This window comes from Dermacentor variabilis, chromosome 5, assembly GCF_050947875.1.
Source record: "Dermacentor variabilis isolate Ectoservices chromosome 5, ASM5094787v1, whole genome shotgun sequence".
In the NCBI taxonomy this organism is placed as follows: Eukaryota; Metazoa; Arthropoda; class Arachnida; order Ixodida; family Ixodidae; genus Dermacentor; species Dermacentor variabilis.
The window spans coordinates 198,313,842-198,331,548 of NC_134572.1; the positions used below are offsets into that span (position 1 = coordinate 198,313,842).

The following is a 17,707-nucleotide window of genomic DNA, read 5'->3' on the forward strand; positions in this document are numbered from 1 at the left end:
GCATTGCAGTTGACTCCAAGCTAAAGCTTCCTCTTAATCTTTTGGTAGGACGGAGATTCGGTGGAACACTATTCCTCAGTCTGAACGATTTCGAAGCATAAAGCCTTTGGCCACAGGTGCTCATGCGTTTCATGATAAGAAATTGTGCAGTACGAACCAACTAACCCAGCAACACGTACTACTGACTTAAGTCCCATAGTCATACACGCGTCAACGTCAGATTCCGCAGCAAATGTAGAACTTGTGAAGCAGTTACGGCACAATAATCGCCGTGTTACTTCGCGCACGATATGCTAAGTTCTGAAATTGAATACCGATATGTGTGACCAGTTCTCACAGAAGGATTTAGGGAAACAGAAACTCGGTGCAAAAATTGTCCCTCAGGCACTGACACATGAACAGATGCAAAACATACAGTTGCTGCTGAGCTTTTGGTAAGGGTCACAAAGCGTGATGGTCTGTGGAGTGGCTCTGTGTCGGCGCGGCAGCTCTTCTTCTCTTTTTGTCGTCTTTTAATAAACGCACCCCATCGGAACAATTTATATAAAATCACGTAGTCTTCTATTTCACGTTCTGCACACGTAGAATCTTTTCCTCTTGTGTGCGTCTTGTGGTTCCTCGTGTTTCCTCTCGTACGTGTCTAGTCCCAGTATACTGAGTACGGATCTATGGGTGCTGAAGAATGACACGTACTTTTGTGTCTTCAGATTGTGCGTAGCACGTGCGTAAACTTGGTGAGTGACCCCTCTTTGTCTTGGGGTAGGTACTAGTCGTCCGTAGAGGGTGTTAGACTGACGCGTAGACAATTTTGCGCCGGTGTGGTTAATGTTTGCGCAGACAATAAGTCGCTATCCCGCCACGTCTGCCGGCCCCTGTCAAGTGCGCACACAATGGGCTTAGGCAGCGCCTTCTGCCCATGCATTGTGAAAGCGTCCAATACCGGGCCACGGTCGGCCTGGTACTGCAATATCTCCAGGATCGGTCCATATTTTTCGGTCACGGATGGAAGGACCGCATTTTTGGTCTTACTCCACTTATAATGCTACACTTAAAAATAACATGATGTATAAAAGATGTAGCCTTGCAGGAGTGCGATACTTTAAGAGTCATTATCAAAACGCCTGAGCTTAACCAGCCACCATAGGTATTTCAGGAATTGGTAATCTTTGCTGAAGTCGCAGTACACGCTGTCAACTTGCACCTTGAGAGGTATTTGCGCGGAGACCTGCGTCGTGAAACATTCGAGACATGTGATGAAATAGCTCAGCATGGGCAAACTATTACGGTGGCACAGAGGGCGACACTAAGGGTCCCTTCCTTCCGTAGGTGCGCGCCCTGTGCGACATGTCGATGGCCGAGCAGCAGGTGCGCGAGTACCTGAACCACTGCCCGCCGCCCTCGACGACGTCCGCCGCCGCCGCCGCCGCCGAAGCCGGCCAGCAGGGCCCGCTTGGACCGCCGCCCCAAGGGTCAGCCGGCGTGCCGCCGCCCCCGCCAGGCTGCACGGGACGCATCCTGTCCAGGAACGCCAACGGAACCAGTGAGTGCCTCGTCCGCTCGATATTTTCATTCGTTGCTTTGTAAACAGTACACTACAACAGCGTTCTGCGAACCTAGCAAAAGCGGCAGACTATTTCTTGAAAGTAAACCTTAATAGATTATAAATAGACGATCCTTTCTTGGTGCATGGTTCACACGATGTTGTAAGCTGCTTGACAGACCTTTGAGCCTTAGTGCTAAGGCCTTTTCAGTCGACATAAAGGACATTCCCTGCCGCGCAATCGGATTTTGTCTTGCGTAGAAGAGGCAATTGACAAACATGGCGTTGTTCACTTTGAAAATGACGCAGGTATCTGTGCCAGTCGCTTTACATAATTGCTTAACGCATACTTGGCGTCTACTTATGCTACCTGACACAAAGGAACTTACCTGGAGAAGGAGGGTATGTCTACTGCTTCATTCGATAGCGCCTGTACTCAGCTACTTATGTTTAGCTAAATGTGATAGGACTCGTAACATACAGTTCCATAGTTTAAACGTTGTTCGTATCTTTAGATACGTCCACAATTCTTTAGTTCTTCTTGACGGTCAAAATAACGGTGAATTCACTGTAGCAGTTAAACGTGTGCCTGGTGTTTATGTCCCCTGACTTTGACGCATCAGGTTTCTGAAGAAAATAACGTTCGGCTTTAGACCTGCGCTTTTAGTGTTTGATACAACACGTGTGCTGGATGTTTGAGCTAAGGGTGAACAAGCCTTTACTTCCACTTCGATCTGCACACTCTAAATTCGTGAAGCATTGTTGCCTCTTGCCTTACAAATGCCTTGAAAAAGTCCTGTGTGCACGAGGCGGAAGAAAACCTTCGGTGGCAGGTATTCTGCCTTAGCGCAGCTGGATATGCCTTATGTTTGTATGTTAGTGTCGCGAAAGAGATACTTATGATTAAGTTAAAAGAGCTGGTCGCACTAGAACACAGTTCAAAGAATGACAAAGTCGTGACAACGTAAAGAAGGCAGTTATTCCATATTTTAATAGAATCTCGCACAACCTTAAGAAGGTTCGCCGGAGTGCAAATGCTAAAGTTCTTTTTCCGCGCCTAGAAAACTGCTGTCATCGAGTAAGCAAACTTGCGCTGTCTTCCGAGAGAAGGCCCAGTGTAAAACTAATCACAGACAGCGCTTCACACAATGTGACCCTGTGTGTGGTGTATGAAATAACTGTCTCATGTGGTAAAGTCCACATCTGTTAAACCGGCCGATGCATTAACGGTTGGCTTAGGGAACGCCACAAGAATGTTAACAACACAATCCAAATTCACCTAGGTGCGCAATATTGTGACTTTGGGTGTAAACCTGTCTTCGATAAATGCAAGATGGTTTCTAGGAGCAGATCAAGCCTTACTAGGGCTATCATCGAGTCTGCCGTAATTTCACGCGCGGGAAAAAATTGCGTCAATTGTCCATCGATAGCCTTGTGCCAGAAAGAGCTGGCCTCCCTAGACTGAAATTCCAGGGAGCGAAAGCCTTATGAGCAGGTTTCGTGCGCATTCTTCTTCTTTTTTCTTTTTCCGATAGTCCGCTATAACACTAGCTGCGCACAGGCAAAGTAAACATTTTTGTTGAAGGTCAGCGCTGCTTCTGCGTACTTTGTGAGCCTCCTTTGTCTCTGTCGGTTCCCGCGCGGCAGCCTTGTACTACGTTCAACCAAAAAGCCCAACTGGTTGCTCTGCTCAAGTACGAACCAGTTTAGATTTCCCTTCTCAGCACATGTGTCTATCATGAGGGAGATGGTGGTCACGTGGGCGCAGGGAATCGTGAGGTTTTGCGACCACGCCTGCAACCAAGGGCTCCTTCCAAAGAGAGTTAAAGCCGTTACGTAGCCCAGGGTGGTGTTGCGTTTCGCCTGCGACACGTGGTTTTGCCGGCGCGACTGCGGCGGGGCGGCAGACATTTTGGCCCGATCGTCATCGCCGCAACACTCATCGCCAGGTGTTTCCAGGCGCGACTGCGGCGATGCGACCGCCTAGGGATCATCCTCGCATTCCAGTCATTGTGCCCGAAACAGGCGATGCCAAAGCAGGGATCTCATTCCAGTCATTGTGCCCGAAACAGGCGATGCCAAAGCAGGGATCTCGTTCCAGTCATTGTGCCCGAAACAGGCGATGCCAAAGCAGGGACCATCCTCTCATTACAGTCATTGTGTCCGACCGGCAGCGCCACGACAGGGTGCTACGAGATCGTGCTCGACATGGTGCTACGGCATCGCTACGACAGTGTGCGTCACCATTAGCCCATTGTACATTCACGTGCTCGTCTTTTGAGGGGTTCCTTCTTGCCCTCAACTGCGAGAGTATAAAAACAGCTGCCCCCGGACGCCAAAAGGGAGGGCTCCGATTTCTTCTGTTGAGTGAAGTGCTCTCCCGTCTCTCTACTTCGGTCAACCTGACCGCCAACTCTTTGCGATGTTAAAATAAACAAGTTGTTTCGTTGTTACCAGTCGACTCATGCTTTGCCGGGACCTTCGGATGCTTCCAGTTGTACCCCAGGCCGCCAGGCCAACGCTACCCTTGGGGCTTGCGACCCAGGTACAACCACGGGCGTCAGCGCCGAGTTCCCAACAGATCGTACCAGCGGTCGGATCCAAACATCTGGTGGCAGCGGTGGGATCGCCTCCGACTTCAAACATCTGGTTGGCAGCGGTGAGATCGCCTCCGACTCCAAACAACTGTCTGCCAGCGGTGAGATCGCGACAACGGAGGCCAGCAGCGATGAGATGCAGTTGACTGTATGCTGAGCAGCTCAACGACGATCCGGGAGCAGTGCAACGAGCCCTGTGTGACGACTGGTTGCCTGCAGCGGAACGACTGCGCGGAACTCTTGACTGCGAGGTTTGGTGAGTGCGGGACTTTCTTCTTCTGAGCTTTGCCAGGCTTTTGTTAGTGTCAGAAACAGAGCTGGTAATTGTGGTTGTCGTTGCTGCCGGGTTAGTTTGCGGCAAGACAATAGTAAGCAGTAGAGAAAGCAGCATTCAGAGCAGCCATGGATTTGAAGTCGTTGCGCAAACCGAAATTGTTGGAGCTTGCAAGAGAGTTGGGTCTGGATGTCTCAGACAAACTAAGAAAACCTGAACTGCTAAAGGCTATTCTTGAGTTAGAAGCTGAGGATGACGAGCTGTCGGAATGCCTTGAGACTATTGAGGAGAGGTCAAAAAGACAGGAGCGCGAACTTAAAGAGCAAAAAGAGAAACAGGAGCGCGAACTTAAAGAACAGAAAGAAAAAGAAGAGCGTGAACGTAAAGAACAGAAAGAGCGAGAGCAACAAGAGAAAAAAGAAGAGCGCGAACACGCTTTGGAAATGAAGCGTCTCGAGGTAGAGATGGAACGCGCTCGTAATGGAAGTCAGGCACACGGTGCAGGAGAACGAGTATTGTTCAAAATGACTGACCTGATGCGGCCGTTTAAGCTTGGAGAGGACATTGGTTTGTTCCTGGTTAACTTTGAGCGAACGTGCGAGAAGCAGGGGTTCTCTCGGGAAACGTGGCCACAGCGCTTGCTCACTTTGTTACCCGGCGAGGCGGCCGACGTAGTCGCTCGCTTGGATAGAGAGGAGGCAGAGGATTTCGACACAGTGAAATCGAGTCTTCTAAAAAAGTACCGGCTGTCTGCGGAGGCGTTCCGTCGGAAGTTTCGGGAAAATGAGAAAGGCAGAAGTGAGTCATATACAGAGTTTGCGTATAGGCTTATGTCGAACATGCAGGAGTGGCTCAAAGAAGAGAAAGCGTTTGGTGACCACGATAAAGTTCTGCAGTGCTTCGGGCTAGAACAGTTTTATAGTCGGTTACCGGAGAACGTGCGATACTGGGTCTTGGATAGGCCAGACGTTTGTACGGTGGCTAAAGCCGCTGAGCTAGCCGAGGAGTTTGTGACGCGTCGGGCTCGCGGAGCTAAGGACGGTCAAAAGGGTGAATTTGGCTCGAAGTTTGAGAGGCCGAAGTTCACACCCATGAGAGCAAAGGGGAACACGCGTAGTGCGGATGCGAGTGGAAGCAGTGCGACCGAACCTAAGGAGACGGCGGCAGCCGAAGCCGAACGCAGAAAGCGGTTCGAGATGAGGCAAGCGCGCGTTTGTTATACGTGCCAGAAGCCGGGTCACTTTTCGGCGCAGTGTCCGGAAACAACACCAAAAGTTGTGTTTTTTTCAATAGGCAGCACTGACGAGAACATGAAGCTTCTCGAGCCTTACATGCGAGACCTCCTCGTGAACGGGAAAGAGTGCCGAGTGCTTCGCGATTCCGCAGCTACGATGGATGTAGTTCACCCGTCTTACGTAGAACCCCATATGTTCACGGGCGAGTGCGCATGGATCAAGCAAGCCGTGGAAGCTCATAGCGTGTGTCTGCCGGTAGCAAAAGTGCTTATTGAAGGACCTTTCGGAGCGCTTGAGACGGAGGCGGCAGTGTCATCTATGCTGCCACCCCAGTACCCGTACCTATTTTCAAACAGGTCCGATCACCTCCTGCGCGAGAAGGGGCTTTTGTTTGGTGAAGTTAGTGTTCAGGCCTTAACCAGATCGAAGGTTCGGGAGCTCGCTGCAAAGGCGGTAGTTGCGGGGCCGACGTTATCAAACAACGAAAAAGGGTCAGAGGCGCAGCAAGCTGATATTCCGAGCACGCCCGAACTGAATAAACTTGAGTCTGTAACGTTAAAGGCGCCAGATACTGGAGAGGAAACGCCCGACGCGGGAAAGTTAGAAGAGCTATCTACTGATTTGCTCATCGCGCCTACGTCAGACGGACTTGATAGGTTGCTAAAAGTCAGCCGGTCGGCTTTGATAGCCGAGCAAAAAAAGGATGGCAGCCTGGAAAACGTGCGCTGCAATGTCAAAGAAGGTATCGCCAGGAAAACTGCGCGTTTTGTGGAAAGGGGTGGAGTCCTGTACCGGAAGTATCTAGACCGCCGAGGAGTGGAGTTCGATCAGCTGGTCGTGCCTCAATGCTATCGTCAGGATCTGTTGCGCTTGTCACACGGGGGTTCGTGGTCCGGACACCTAGGAGTTAAGAAAACTAAGGACCGTCTCTTGCAAGAGTACTATTGGCCAGGGTGTTTTCGGGACGCAGACCATTTCGTGAGGACATGTGACACTTGTCAGCGGGTGGGCAAACCAGGGGACAAATCGAGGGCGCCGTTGAAATTGGTACCTATCATTACGGAGCCTTTTAGACGGCTCGTTATTGATACTGTGGGACCTCTGCCGGTAACAGCCACGGGGTACAGACACATTTTGACTGTGGTCTGCCCAGCGACAAAGTTCCCTGAAGCAGTGCCGCTTAAAGAACTCAGCTCAGTTGAGATAGTTAATGCACTACTGTCCATATTTGCGCGAGTTGGTTTCCCTGCGGAAATCCAATCAGATCAGGGCACAGTGTTTACTAGCGCTTTGACGACAACTTTTCTCGAAAGGTGTGGGGTAAAGCTGTTACACAGCTCAGTGTACCACCCACAGTCGAATTCCGTTGAGAAGCTCCACTCCGTCATGAAGCGCGTGTTGAGAGCGTTGTGTTTTGAACATCGAACTGACTGGGAGCTGTGTCTGCCTGGGGTGATGTTTGCTTTACGGACCGCGCCGCATGCAGCTACGGGGTTTTCGCCAGCTGAACTGGTGTACGGTCGCTCGCTTCGATCTCCGCTTCGCATGCTTCGAGAATCGTGGGAAGGTAGGGGCGACGACCCAGTCGTGGTGGAGTACGTACTTAAGCTCCTCGAACGCTTAAGAAGGGCACAAGAGTTGTCAGGTGAAGCAATGACAAAGGCCCAGCAGAGGGCCAAGGTTTATTATGATCGGACAGCCAGGGCCCGTCGTTTTGAGGTTGGCGATGAGGTCATGATATTGCGCACATCGCTAAACAACAAACTAGACGTGCAGTGGGAGGGCCCAGCACGAATTGTTCAGAAACTGTCGGACGTTAACTTCGTGGTAAGTCTGCCAGGAAAGCGGAAAGCACAGCAAGTTTACCACTGTAATCTGCTCAAACCTTATAGACAAAGGGAAGCAGTGGTGTGCATGATGGTAAACGTTCCTGAAGAGCTTCCGGTCGAGCTTCCGGGACTAGGCTCAGTGACGAACAGGGAAGACACCGGTCAAGTCATTAGTGACCTTATCAGTAAAGCACCGCTGTCGCCCGAGCAGAAAACCGAACTACACCAGCTATTACAAGAGTTTCAAGGTCTGTTCTCTGAGAGGCCTGGTAGGACTTCTGTACTTACTCATGATATAGAACTTACCTCCACAGAGCCAGTACGATCCAAGGCGTATCGGGTGTCACCCCGCCAGAGCGATATTATGGAGGCTGAGGTAAAGAAAATGCTACAGCTCGGTGTTATTGAGGCAGGTGAGAGTGATTATACCTCCCCTTTGATTTTAGTTGAGGTACCGGGCAAGGAACCTCGTCCTTGCGTCGACTACCGCAGGCTTAATTCCATCACTAAGGATCAAATTTATCCGATCCCTAACGTCGAGGAGCGCCTTGAGAAAGTTAGTAGCGCTCAGTTTATTTCCACCCTAGATCTTGTCAGGGGTTATTGGCAGGTTCCACTTACAGAAGAGGCTAGTAGGTATGCGGCGTTCATTTCACCAATGGGAACATTCCGTCCTAAAGTGTTGAGTTTTGGTTTGAAGAACGCGCCATACTGTTTTTCAAGCCTCATGGATAAAGTGTTGCGGGGACAGCAAGAATTCGCTTTACCGTATCTAGACGACGTAGCGATATTCTCCGCATCCTGGTCTGAGCATATGGCACACTTGCGGGCAGTGCTAACCCGCCTGCGCGAAGCGGGCTTGACAGTCAAGGCTCCTAAGTGCCAGTTAGCACAGGCCGAGGTTGTCTACCTCGGTCACGTGATTGGTCAGGGTCGTCGCCGCCCCTCTGAAATAAAAGTGGCCGCTGTGCGAGACTTTCCGCAACCGCGCACCAAGACCGATATTCGGTCGTTCTTGGGTGTCGCCGGCTACTATCAGAGGTACATCCCTAGGTACTCTGATATCGCGGCTCCCCTGACGGATGCTCTAAGAAAAACAGAGCCTCAAACAGTCGTCTGGGACGAGACCAAGGAAAGAGCTTTTAGCGCCCTAAAGAGTGCCCTAACAAGCCAGCCTGTGCTACGATCGCCAGACTATACAAAAGGGTTCATTGTTCAGTGCGATGCTAGTGAGCGAGGCATGGGCGTTGTACTGTGCCAACGGGAAAATGGAGAAGTAGAACACCCCGTCCTGTATGCTAGTCGTAAGCTGACCAGTCGTGAGCAGGCGTATAGCGCCACCGAGAAAGAGTGTGCATGTCTCGTGTGGGCCGTTCAGAAATTGTCATGCTATCTAGCCGGCTCGAGGTTTATCATTGAGACGGATCACTGCCCTCTCCAATGGCTGCAGACCATCTCTCCCAAAAATGGCCGCCTCCTGCGCTGGAGCCTCGCTTTACAACAATATTCCTTTGAGGTGCGTTACAAAAAGGGGAGTCTCAACGGTAACGCCGATGGCTTAAGTCGAAGCCCCTAACGTAGGAATCAGCCTCAAAATTGTTTGTTACTGATGTTTTCTTCCTGAGGCAGGATTTTTTTTTTAACATATTGCTTTTGTTTAGTGTTTCAAAGTGATGATATGCTTTCTAGTGCAATTTTTCAATTTGTGGACGCGTTCTGAGTGATGCTAGACTACTGTAAGGAACTAGGCAGTGGTATAAAAAGGGGAAAGAGCCTGGCAGGGCTTAGTGAGGGTTGTGCCGTGCTTGCTGACTGAGCGGTTGAGTTTCAGCGTAGTTCTAACGCTTGCCGGGAACGAGAACAAAAATGTGAACTCTCCCGAAGTCACTTTGCAGTGTCCCGTGCGAACCTGAACAAGAGAACGAGGCCTTCTCTGTGCGCTGCGCTCAAGAAACGTCGAGGGACGCCCGACTTCGGTTATGAGCATCATCGAGCGACATCCCTCCGGACAGCGGATGCAGTCCCCTGTCCATCGGGATCTCCTTCCCCCGGCGGGGCGGTCTGTTGCGTTTCGCCTGCGACACGTGGTTTTGCCGGCGCGACTGCGGCGGGGCGGCAGACATTTTGGCCCGATCGTCATCGCCGCAACACTCATCGCCAGGTGTTTCCAGGCGCGACTGCGGCGATGCGACCGCCTAGGGATCATCCTCGCATTCCAGTCATTGTGCCCGAAACAGGCGATGCCAAAGCAGGGATCTCATTCCAGTCATTGTGCCCGAAACAGGCGATGCCAAAGCAGGGATCTCGTTCCAGTCATTGTGCCCGAAACAGGCGATGCCAAAGCAGGGACCATCCTCTCATTACAGTCATTGTGTCCGACCGGCAGCGCCACGACAGGGTGCTACGAGATCGTGCTCGACATGGTGCTACGGCATCGCTACGACAGTGTGCGTCACCATTAGCCCATTGTACATTCACGTGCTCGTCTTTTGAGGGGTTCCTTCTTGCCCTCAACTGCGAGAGTATAAAAACAGCTGCCCCCGGACGCCAAAAGGGAGGGCTCCGATTTCTTCTGTTGAGTGAAGTGCTCTCCCGTCTCTCTACTTCGGTCAACCTGACCGCCAACTCTTTGCGATGTTAAAATAAACAAGTTGTTTCGTTGTTACCAGTCGACTCATGCTTTGCCGGGACCTTCGGATGCTTCCAGTTGTACCCCAGGCCGCCAGGCCAACGCTACCCTTGGGGCTTGCGACCCAGGTACAACCACGGGCGTCAGCGCCGAGTTCCCAACAGATCGTACCAGCGGTCGGATCCAAACAGTGGAGGCCTCAGGTAGATACCGCTTTAGCCACCGCCACAGAACTATTAATAGTGACGCGTTGTTACGTTGTTACTCTGCGCCCCAGTGAGACGGGCTGACCGCTTAATAGCGAAACTCTGTGCACGTAACATGCGATGCAATTAAACGGGGCCCACCTTGCCGTGCCTATGTATTTATCTGGACCGAAATTGGGCATTAACGATGATGATTGCATATTTGCATAATACTTTTCATATATTTTAACGTTTTCTGCGTTATGTTGTATGACCTTACAGTTTTTCTGGAACCTCTCTTTGCTTCGTCGATTTCTAGATTTTCGATTCGCTTTTTCTTTCCTCACATGTCGGACGACGTTGTCTTCCTTGGTGTTTGACTCGCCTTTATTGATTCTTGAAGAAGGAGCCCGGTGAGCCTATGCCGGAGATAATGATGTAACGTGGATAAATTCTTACGATATCGACGCTAATTACACCCGTACCGGTAATTTAACTACTGTGCGACTAATTCTGGCGTTTTGCCTCGTTGAGACGTTAAGACATGTTCAGACGTTTTGCGATTCGCTACGACGCTTTGGAGGCGCCAAAGGCCCGCCGTATTGTGGCCAAAAAGCCAGATAGATACCCAGATACCACGTACGCCAAACACCTGTGACGCCGCCAAAGAAGACCTTTACGCTGTCGTCACTTGCTGAAATAAAGTCGGTTTCACCCGAATGGTGAAGCATCGATTGCGATAGCAAATTAGTGGACAGTTATACGAAGTAAGGATAGTAGTTTTATCGACCGTATGAGCTTGTAAACATAGGCATAGTAAGTAAATTAACCAGCATGGTGTCACGCGCTCACAAGCAAACATGAACAGAACTCACTCGATGACCGCGGTAACTCGCTGTCAAAACGCTGGAGTGACGAAGCGCGGCAGCAGCAGCGAGCGAATTGAACTTCGTGCTGCGTCTCGCATGAACGCAAAGTAAGCCGCGAAAACAGCCCGCGGCGAACTCTGTCCGCGTAGCAGATGGCTTTCAAGATACAGCGGCACGGCCGGACGCATGCGGCCACCACGCCCGCCAAAGTAGAACGCCCCTCCCCCTCTCCCTGCCCTCCCCTCGGAGCCTCGCGCGCTACGGAAGACGGCGCGCTTCCTCTCTGTTTCCCTCCCTTGCGTGCGTGAGATTGAGGCGCGATCGCCGGCTCTACCTCGCAAGAGTTCACTCGCACATACAGCATACGGCAAGCTGCAACGATTTTATTGCCCTTGGACTTTGTACGGAACTCCACGGAGACGGCGACGCCGACGGCAGAAGTGCGCCTGGGGTGCGCATATAATTGCTATCGATATAATATATTACATCAAATAGGAGCCATGCACAGAATTCCAAGTAGCCACGCGACACATGAAAGACGTTGTTTAAGTGATGAAAGTCAAGTTCAAATATGCTACTGAACGTGAAAATATCAGTAGTTATTTCGTGTTTCGAAATGACTGAGAGGAGATTCTATCTTCTCTGCGCCTAGTGTGTCAATTTGTTCTTCCCTTTAAGAGACGTCATGTGACCAGGTCACGTTTAAAGAAACACTATCCAGAGGGTGTACTGCGTTAGGTTGGCAGGTGCTGTTTGGCTACAAAGTGTCTTCGTTGGCAATTGTACCGTGGAGCCTCCCATGCGTTAGTTAAAGCCGCATGGCATGGTATTGCTGTGACTAACAAAAAAAAAACAACATTCCCCGTGCCTTTCATTTTTCGCACTTATTAGTCTCTTAGGAGTTTCCTGTCACATTGTTGCTCTGTTAGCCAATTTGGTAAAGAACGAGCAATGACATCTTGCAAATCTCGGCCGCAAAGATTGTGTACAAGGACACAGCAGATTGCCTAAGCGTGACGCCTAAGTGCTGATATTAAGGGTTTCCAGAATAATGCCGAAATTTTTATGTTAAGTCACGCGAATGCATACGTACAGGACCTAGACGGTTATACCGAAACTATGGGAAGTTAAAGCTAGGTTTCTGCGAGCAATGTAACTTCGTCAAAGTGAAAAAACGCGATAACCAGATCATGTTGGAAGTCGAAAATAACCAATCGACCCATTGGTTACTGTCCGAGGACAGAAGGAATTTGCGATAAGTTTAGAGAAATGGTCATTGACAAGGAAGGGTGTAACAGCGTAGGGAGCGACCATAAACGCATCATTATGAAAATAGGATATTAAGTTAGAAAGAGAGCAAGGGGCGAATAATTACCACTCTAAATAGGAGCGCTGGGCTAATAAGAAATATATCGACAAGAGTAAAAAATGACTTGGCAAATGAAAACGTAAAGAGTGGAAATATAGCGAGCTTCTAACCGAGAGAAATAAGGAAAGAGAAGCAAGACGTTTTTTAGAAAGTAAAAACGAAACCGAAAAGGTGGTGGAACAGGGACGCACAGGAAGTGATCGATGAAACACGGAAAGCATCACGAGAGCATAGGCAGGCAAAGAAAGAAAACTGCAGTTGCCACCGGATGAAGCAGATAGAAAATGAGAAATGCGCCGGGAGAAAGCAATATATGGTTGAAATACTGGTTCAAGCGAAGATTAAAGGTAAAAGTGAACGTTGGTTGTAAAAAGTACGGGGAAAAAAAAACACCGCACCTACAATATTTTGGAACCACTTTAACTTTAGGCAGCCAAGCTTCGAACAATACAACATTTCCTATTCGAAGATGGAAACAAACTGCGAGTGGACGCAGCATTAAATAACATTTGAAAAATAAGAGCAGAATCATTTCAAGGCAAAGACAAGGTTGATTTCGGGAGAAGAAAGGAGAGAGAGCACAAACGAGAACCAGATGCAAGCAGAAGCTGGGGCTGATAAATTTCAACTAGAAAGAAGTCGAAGACGAGATGCATTAGCGCAAGTTCTTAGGCCAGTTGGTGCATGATGAACTTCAAAAAAGTGGGTACCAGTGAAACACAAAGGACGCGCACACAAGGAAAAGGCGTTAGACACGGACGGACGCGGGACTTCGCAAGCCGAAGCCCAAGCCCAAAACGCAACTCCGACAACACATCGAGATACAGATGTAGCTCTACGAGCCGTCGGCAGTCCAGGGGCCGCAGCCGATCCAGAGGCCGCAGCCGATCCAGGGGCGGAAATCGATCCAGGGGCCGCAGCCCATCTAAGGGCCGCAGCCATTCCAGGGGCTGCGGCCACTTCGGGGACCATAGCCAGTCCGGGAGCCAAAGCCAATCGGGCAGCCTGGCCAGTCCGGGAGCCGCGACCAGTCCGGGCACCGCAACCGGCCCGGAGGTCGCAGCGATCACAACCATTCCCGAGGCCAACAAGAAGAGCAACCCGCAAACCAGCGAGTCAGTCAGCAAACCAGGTGAGTCAGTCACTCGGCACCTCAACAAGTAACCAAGGATTTTAATAACACTCTACGTCAAACTCGCAGACCTAATCGAACGTCAACACTAGCTTCACAATCACTAGAGCCTATCGAAGACATGGACATGCAAGCAGAGGCACACGCACCTCAAGCCACACCATTAGGTGATATGATGCAACCCTTAGTACAAGAAGTAGAACCAGCGTCATTGCAACCGACGATGAAAAAGGCAAAAACCTTCAAGCAGAATTTCAGCAACTAAAGGACGAAATGAAAGAAATGCAAACAAGTCTAGAGCCCAAGATAGCTGAACAGGTTGCTGCACAAGGAACCTGGTGAAGCGGCGCTAAATATATATGCTCAACAAATTATAAGCCAAATGCGCTCCCTCTTGAACGAGCTACTCAGAAACCAGGCAGACGCCATGGTCTCTACACAAGTGCAAGCTGCGATGGCCGCATTACTGCGCAAGAAGAGTGCGACCGACCCAAAACACGTCGATCTACCAGCGTAACGCAACCCACTCCTTACCCTACAGCGGGAGCTCCTCAATATCATCAGTAGAACAATGACGACTAATCTCGTGTGTGGCAGTGGAACTGTGTAGCAGTGGAATATCGCCGTTCAAGATCGTCGACCAGACATTCTCCTACTCCAGGAAACTAACCAAATACTTCATCTTGCAGGCTATACGGCGTATAGCCATAATTCAACAATGGCCGCTCTTATTCGTAAAGATATAGCGGAAAATGTTGTCCAAAGCAGGGAGCAGAGCCTCACTGTACGCATCCTTCCAACTAAAATTGTCAAGAGCAAGGCACAGCCCCACTTATTCATCACGAATGTTTATAGCCCGCAAAAATAGAAAGTAGACCTTTTCAAGTAGGTTGCGAATCTGCGGCCAACGAAGTATTTTGATAATCTAATAGCAGGCGACTTCAACGCACCACACACTTCATGGGGACACACAAAAAATTCCTCTAAAAGTTGTGAAATACTACACCATATGCAACAGACCCAGCTAACTCTCCTTAACGAGACCGGCTCCCCGAGGCGGCACAGAAACTCCGTCGAAAGGGATAATACGCCCGATCTCGCCTTCATTAAAGGACGACTGTCAGCGCAATGGGTTAACACGCACGATACCTTAACCAGTGACCACACTGTCATACAGATATTTCTGCAAATCGAAGGATTCACAAAGCGCCAGCGCTAGCATCGCCTCCTGGATTGAAATGAGTTCCGCATGACACATGTAGGAGACTTCCAAAACATGCACCTGAATGATTGGGTAGAGATCCACACAAACACGAAGGAGATAATATAGAAGTAGGAGCAACCAAGCATGGACAAACATCTCCTTCATCTCTGGGAGGTACGACATGGCCCTCATCAAGAGATGGAAATGAAATAAGCTCAATCGAAAACTTCGCTCGCGCATCAACACGCTCAACGAGCAGATCGTCCACTACACTGAACGTCTCACTCGTGAGCAGTGGTACGATACGTGCAACAAGCTCAACGACACATTGAATATGAGCGCCACGTGGAATCTCGTCCGATCACAGATTGACGTAACCCAGTCAAAGGCGGAAATGGTTCATAAGCTCCGGAAGCTGCTAGAAACATAAAAGCATACCGCCTTCAACGAGCTTAGAACAACACATATTGCGAATCGAGCACAACCAGAGTATGCAGACTACAAAAGCGCAGAGCCAGAAAATGAGTGTCTCGTCGGCCCAATCACATTAGCGGAATTAAAGCGTGCCTTAGTAGAAGCAAAGCCGAATAAAGCGTCAGGGCCAGACCAAATTGCGACAGCACAGCTCCGCAACACCACAGAAGCCGATCAGGCATTCTTACTTCAGCAAATTAACAATGTGTGACACACGAGCAGCGTGCCGGAAGAATGGAAGACAACCAGCATCATTTTCATTTCGAAGCCTAACAAGCCCCATGCCAAAGCGAATCTGCGTCCAGTATCGCTAACATCATGCGTCGGTAAGCTGATGTAGCGCATCGTGCTTAACAGACTTCTTAGTCACCTTGAGAAATCCCAACACCTACCTCATAATTCGATTGGATAAAGACACCACTTATCTACTCAAGACGTTCTGCGGCAGCTACACGAAGAAATCACGAAGGAAACAAGCAGCGCTCAGCTTAAAGCTATTCTTGTCATCTACCTCGAGAAAACTTTTGACTATGTTAACCACGATGTTTTGCTGCAAGAGCTCAAAACTACTGGCTGCGGAACGAAGCTTCATAATTATATCTGGGTCTTTTTACGGAGTCGCACGTACACGCTACGAATAGCCGACACCACCTCACAACAGTATCGCCATCCGCAGAGAGGTATCCCGCAGGGTTCAGGGATGTAGCCCACATTCTTGAATGTGCGTAGTCCATAGAGCGCTACGAAACATGCCCGACATCAAATATGCGATCTGCGCAGATGATATCCCCATCTGGATCAACACGGGTTCGCCAGAACACATCCAAGAAACTCTTCATCATGCTATGAATAGGCTGCATGAGGCTGCTCAAACTATTGGCCTTAGATGTGTGCCGGAAAAATCTGAGTTGCTACTGGTCCATCACAAAAGATGGCGACCGCCCACCATACAAATTGTAAGCGAAGGCGTGTCGATTTCCCAACCAAAACGTATTAAGATACTCGGTCTCCTTATCCAGAAAGATGGAAGCCCCGCTGCGACGCTGCAGCACCTGCTCAGGCATGGAGAACAATTGCTGCACATGATGCGTAGGGTCTCCAACCGAACCAACGGAGTGAAAAAGGTGGATATGCTTCAACTAAGAAACGCGCTAATTGTGTCGCGCCTGCGCTATCACCTGCCCTATAACAATCTCCGTCAGCAAGATATCAATCTCCATGATGCGCTCATCTCGAAGGCGACAAAGCTGGCCATCGGCATTCCGTTTAGTGCCAGCACTAAGCTCCTCCTTGACATCAGTTGCCATAACACGGTAGCGGAAATAGACAGTATTCATCGTCCTCGCCAAGAACTGCGCTTGCAGCGCACCTGTCAAGGCACGCACATCCTCCATGGCATCGGTCATCATCCAGAAGATGCGCCTATTGTGGACACGCGCCAACTACCCCTAAAACAACGTGAACTTCTAACCATTGTCCACTGCCACACCACATGAATCCAGAACGAGGCAAGGAGATGCGACGCCAGCGAATTGCCTACTTCAAGAGGTACATGGCAAAAAACCCCTGACCACATATACGTCTACGCAGATGCTAGCGTTGGTGCATGGGGCTCCGCTATAGCAATCGTGAATAACGACCTCCAAATTGTACATACGGAGGTATGTACCACAGATCCGACCTTAGCGGAGGTGACAGCCATCGCAATCGCGATCAAACACATGCTCCCTAGTAACACATGCTCCCTGCCCAAGAAGCATATTTACCGAATCCATGGCGGCTTGCAGGAAATTGTTGCACAGCGATCTCCCGGCCCACATTTCGGCAATTTTTCAAGAGCACCTTCAGGGTCCTTTAGAAATCATCTGCATACCTGGTTATGACGGGCTGCCGGGAAATGAAAGGGATAATCAGCTCGCCTGCGATACCTTGAACCAGGCAACCTGCATTCCGCGACCAGCCCAGACAAAAGCGTGGGCTCCCCTGCTTCTACGGCCTTATCAAGAGCAAAGACGCAAGTTCCCCAAGCTCAGCAAAGTGCTCAACCGTGAACAGAGTGTGATTGGTCAGACCGAAATTTAAACGCACTTTACACCAGCGCGAACGCATCTGCTCCGCGTCCTCTTACCTGAAGATCCCACGCTCGGACATATCCTACGTTCTCTGGTCCTGTGGACCACCCCTACTTCCTCCGCCTGCCCCTACAAATCTTTCCCTCAATCCTCGTGCCGGGTGGCTGACAGAAGCAACCAGTGCCGGCGACCAACGTTACCTTGCGGTGTTTATCAGTGCTGCACTGAAGAATGCCTCAAGCGAGGCTCTGGACCGAGGGCCTTTCCACCACACCACCAAACATGAAAATAAAGTTTT

The 17,707-nt window shown here is 50.1% G+C and overlaps 1 protein-coding gene across 1 annotated transcript in view; it reads left to right on the forward strand.

Moving 5' to 3' along the window:
• Nucleotides 1-1,466: 1,466 nt before the first annotated feature.
• nab (NGFI-A-binding protein homolog) overlaps nucleotides 1,467-17,707 on the forward strand; it is a 526,490-nt gene continuing 510,249 nt past the window's right edge. Inside the window, exon 1 of the mRNA XM_075693896.1 lies at nucleotides 1,467-1,540. The gene's annotated coding sequence lies outside the window, so the exon portion shown is untranslated. The remainder of the gene's footprint in view (nucleotides 1,541-17,707) is intronic.